Below are 5,116 nucleotides of genomic sequence, written 5' to 3' on the forward strand. Positions count from 1 at the left end.
ACCAATTTAATCCTTGTCCAATAGAACACATTAGTGCAGGGAGGAAAGGGTATATCCCCAATCAGTTAAAAAAGCGATACAATTTAGGGAGGATTTAAATCGATACAGCAAAATTTCTATCCGGATACTCTTTTTACATGCTGGGGGAGGTGTGCTTAAGATGTAGTTTGTCACCAAAGTGGCACAACAAGCAGGAAAAGTCATCTGAATGCTGTCAGTAGTAGCTGCTTCCTGATTCCTCAAATCCTATCGTGGGTTGAGTGTATTGTTACATTCCTACATTAGTGTCTGTGTGAAGTCTTACTTGCTGAGCTTCTGAATCCAGCCTCTGACGCTTTCTGGAAGGGCTGTCTGGAAGGATGATTGTATCAGAGTCCGATGAACAGATGATAGCTGGGACTCAGGAGAGGCTACCATGGAGACAAATTCTAACCACAATTGGCAACAGGAGAAAAGGACATGTTACACATAGTTCCCTCATAAATCCATACCTTATCTAATGAAGAATAGAAGCTTCACTTGAGAATAAACTAGAAATAAAGATTCTCCTCTTGTTACTATTTGAGCAAATAGGTTAATAAAAATGACAAATTTAACTGGAACAAACCTCTTTCATATCTAATGGTTAGCACCCCAGTGGAAGGATACTTTACTATGTCCTCAAAAACATCATCATCCAACTCAGTCCCTGAACTGTCAACAACTTTGACACCTTCTGTTACAGCTGGGACACCAAATTTGGCAAATGCTAAGAAACAGGAACAAAAGCAGAAACCAAAAGGTCATTAGATATCTTTATTATAGAAATTAGTTTCAAATTGGTTATTTTTAAGCAAAAAATACAGCCAAAGTTGAAGGGTGTGGTTAAAACACACATATACACAAAAATAAGAAAAATAATCATTCCAAAACCTAATGACATGAAACTCCCATAATTTCCAGTAGGGCTACCACTTTCTCAAAAGATCAGGTGCCAACGAATGTCAAACGGTATATGCAATGCCAAAAACACAACACATCAAATCAAACATGACTTATGATATCTGTAATCATATCTGTTGTGGCATTTCTTTGTGCTAGTAAGCTAGCAGGTGACTCATCATAGTGTAAAGCAGCTGCTTTGTACAAAGTCTCTCTTTGCTAGTTACCTCACCATAAACAATGTAGAAATCAAAATATTTCCACATACTGCTTCTCAGATGTTTTGGTGTCATAATTGTGCGCTCTGGCCACCTATACTCACTAGTGTCTTCCTTTTGTTTTTTCATTGGGACAACGTATGGAAATTAGCCTTGTGCTAAATCCAGCATATTTACTGCAACCTTGTGTAAACTACTACGAGATTGTATGTTCATTAATGTGCACTGTCCCATCCAAATAAATAACTAAATAAATAAAATGAAAATTTTTTAGCAAACAACATAATATTACGAGCTTACTTTACTAGCAGGTCAACAGGGCAGGTAATAGGTCAAGCTCATCATAAAGATTTACAGAGGCGTGTACTGGATCAGACAGCAAATTACATCACATCATCTGTTGGGCTCATAGACGCTACATTTTGAATTCAAACCTGTCATTAGAGTTAGACTCTAACTAACTCTAATGACAGTTAGACTGAACATTTCCTATAAAGTGAGGGCCCTCGTCTCCAGTAAATCAGTTTTATAGAGCTAAATTCAGTTAATAGCACAGTTAAAGCTCCTTGTGGAATACTCACATTCACAATATCAAATTCTTACCTGCGTTCAAAAAGTCTGACCGATTTGGCTCTGTTATTCTAACAAATTTTTGGACATCACCAAGTTTCACTTTGAGTAGCATGTTCCCTGCAGAAAATATATAGCACATAAGCAGGATCAGCACAACACAATACAGCTAAAAATTTACATGCTCATTCTTATAATAAACAAAAACAAGAAAATAAGTTTGACAGTCTCATGTAGCAAGAGACTCACCAGTTCTAATTAAAGAGAGTCTTTATGGAGGTGAATGGTGTGCAACTTTTGATTAAAAAAAGGTTTCAAGCCACATGCAGCAGACAGTTGATAAGCTAACAACTAGGCTAACAACTCATCTTGCCTTAGGTAAAAACATCTTTACATCACAAAATCGTTTTAATAAATCACATGTCTCTATACAGCAATCACAAATGCCTCCTATCTAGAATTAAAACACACTTTACTATGATCAGCCCTGGCCACTTGTCTACATATTCTGACCTGAGGTTGTCATAAACTTGAATGGTTTGTCAACAACAAGCACTGTAGTTACATTAGTTTATTTTAAGGCTACAGAGACATTACTGTCAAGTAAAATTTACCACCCAACACACATTAGACAGAACTACATGACTAAGACATCACCACTCTCCTCGATTTAATGAGCTATCACCATCGTGCTTCACAGTCATTTTAATGGACAACGAACATAGTGTTTGCAGCTGAAAGAGTAATTCAACGTTAACACTAACACTACAGTGAAAACCGTTTTTTAGTCAATAAATAAGCCAAATATCAATCTGTTCGGTTGTACAATAACTAATTATGTAAAACTTACATATCAACTCCTCTGGTTCACTTACCGTTTGTACTTGCGACGCGGCCCGTGCGCGCAATGTAACCTGAGGTGGCTAATTAATCAAGCTAACGTTAGCTAATTTCGCCCCTCTCAAACTATGGAAACTATGCATGGTACACAACACAATCACTCTTCGGGCGTATATTAACCACATTCACCTTACCTCATGTCTAGTCAGACGCTATCTAGTTAGTTAATAAGTAAAATAACACTGGCACAATTAAGCTAGCATCCAATCGGTCACATTAGCCCTTCTAGAATTCGGTATTTTCAGATACTAAACCGCCAGAAAGTAACTGAAATGGTCAGTGAACAACAATATACAGTAATTCTGACATGCTGCTTCAGTTGAAATTCCAAATAATTAGTTTAGTAAGTAATGAGAAACTTACCGGACCCTTTCCACTTGGAGAAAATGGCGTCTTGAAAATTCTGACGGCTTTGAAAATGAGGCGGAGGTGGGCGGAGCTCTTCAGAGTACTGCTAACACCACCTCATTTAACTCCGGGAATTGACACCAACACTAGGGGGCGTTTTACTCCAGCTGTTGTTGAAATAACTCTGAGTCAATGCACTTTGACGCTGCATATTTAACACTGGGGAATTTACTGTCTATAATTTAATGATTTGAGAAAGAAGGACTGCACTGCACTTCGGTTATGTTCTAAATAAACATTAAATAAAGGTTTAAAATATAGCATTTTCGGATAATATGTGCCAACGCTGAGGAAGATCCAGGGATAAGAAATCCTTAACGATATCAGAGTATTTGGTGACACAAAATAGTACATTATTGACAAATATTTTATAGTTTTATGTTTTTTTATTTTTAAATGTATTTATTTATATATATATATATATATATATATATATATACACAATTGTGTATATATATATAAACTCAATAATGAAAACAAAATAAAGAACAAAATAACTACAGAACTAAATAAAGAACAAAACAACTACAGAACTAAATCGCTTGTTGCAGAATCTCCCTGACATCATTACGGATCTTGGTCAAGAAGATTCTGTTTCCTCGTTTGTTAAAGTGCACCCCATCTGGAAGAAACACCTTCTCAAAGTGTCTGAGGGAGTGGTGCTCAACAACTCGACCACCAAAGCTTCCAGCGGCCTTCTTCAGGTACCTGTTGACCATCTTACGGTCAGCGTTGATCTTCACAGGCTTCCCGTATCTCCAGGCTTTACGCTCGTTTATGGCTGAGAAGACGATGGCCATGGAGGGGAAGGCCTTGTGCAGGTGGACCAGATCAGCCTCTATGTTGGCGGCATGTTCCGCTGGAGACACCAGTCCCAGATCGTTGCCTCCAGCGTGAACCACTAAAACGTCAGGGGGAGTCTGCTGGGCCAGCTCGGCGTAGAAACGGGGAATAACACCGTTCCATCTCAGGCCTCCTTTGCCAAACCAGTGGACTGTGGCATTCAGACCCAGATTGGGCCCGAACTCTTCGTGGGCCGCGTCCTCCGCTCGTCGGATGTAGCTGGACCCGATGATCCAGACTTTGGGCGGCGTCTCAACCACTTCAACCAGTCTTTTTGTGGAGGAGAAGTCTGAGGTTATTCTGAGGAGCGCCGTGTCAGAGATCCTCATCTTCTTGGGTGGACTTAAGTCAGAGGAGATGTCAGTGAAAGCCTCACTGTAGCACTGTTCATGTGAAGGTTTTTCTTCACAGACTCTCCTCATCTTTGTGGGTGGAGAGTCAGAGGAGATGTCAGTGAAAGCCTCACTGTAGCACCGTTTACGTGAAGGTTTTTCTTCACAGACTCGCCTCATCTTTGTGGGTGGAGATGTGGCGTCGGGGCTGCTCCTGGGGTTCAGGGTGTCATCAGTCAGTTTTCTCTTCATCGGTTGCTCCATGATGGATGGCGGTATCTAAGTAATGAACGAAAGATGTCTGTTTCTTCAGTTGGCTGTCAGAGATGGTCTTGTTTGAAACTCAGCTTGTGTCTCAGTGTGTCCAGAAACAAAATTCACTGAGAATTTAAAGGTTTTGAGTTCCAGAATTCCTGTCTACTGTGACATCATCTGACTTTATGACATCAGCGATTCGGAACCAAACACATCATCACGGCAGCTGAGCTAGCAGGCTGCCAATGAAGACAATGCAAATATCACACTGTACAAATATCTAACATAAACAGTTTCAGGATTATATGTACTGCAATACAAAATTAACTTAAATGTTGGACATAATGACTTCAACAAAGTCCTCAAACAATGCAGTTTAAGATCTCCATTTTTACCAATTTAATCCTTGTCCAATAGAACACATTAGTGCAGGGAGGAAAGGGTATATCCCCAATCAGTTAAAAAAGCGATACAATTTAGGGAGGATTTAAATCGATACAGCAAAATTTCTATCCGGATACTCTTTTTACATGCTGGGGGAGGTGTGCTTAAGATGTAGTACACAAAATAGTACATTATTGACAAATATTTTATAGTTTTATGTTTTTTTATTTTTAAATGTATTTATTTATATATATATATATATACAATTGTGTATATATATATAAA

General features: G+C 38.8%; 1 long non-coding RNA gene across 1 annotated transcript; it reads right to left on the reverse strand.

Moving 5' to 3' along the window:
- On the reverse strand, positions 1-2,317 carry LOC129350089 (uncharacterized). Its single transcript, XR_008603317.1, has 3 exons — positions 1,743-2,317; positions 608-748; positions 1-428 (listed from the first exon to the last, which is right to left on the reverse strand). It is a non-coding gene; the product is annotated as an uncharacterized LOC129350089 (long non-coding RNA).
- Between the last annotated feature and the right edge of the window lie 2,799 nt (positions 2,318-5,116).

The sequence above is a fragment of the Amphiprion ocellaris genome, chromosome 11 (genome assembly GCF_022539595.1).
Source record: "Amphiprion ocellaris isolate individual 3 ecotype Okinawa chromosome 11, ASM2253959v1, whole genome shotgun sequence".
NCBI lineage: Eukaryota > Metazoa > Chordata > Actinopteri > Pomacentridae > Amphiprion > Amphiprion ocellaris.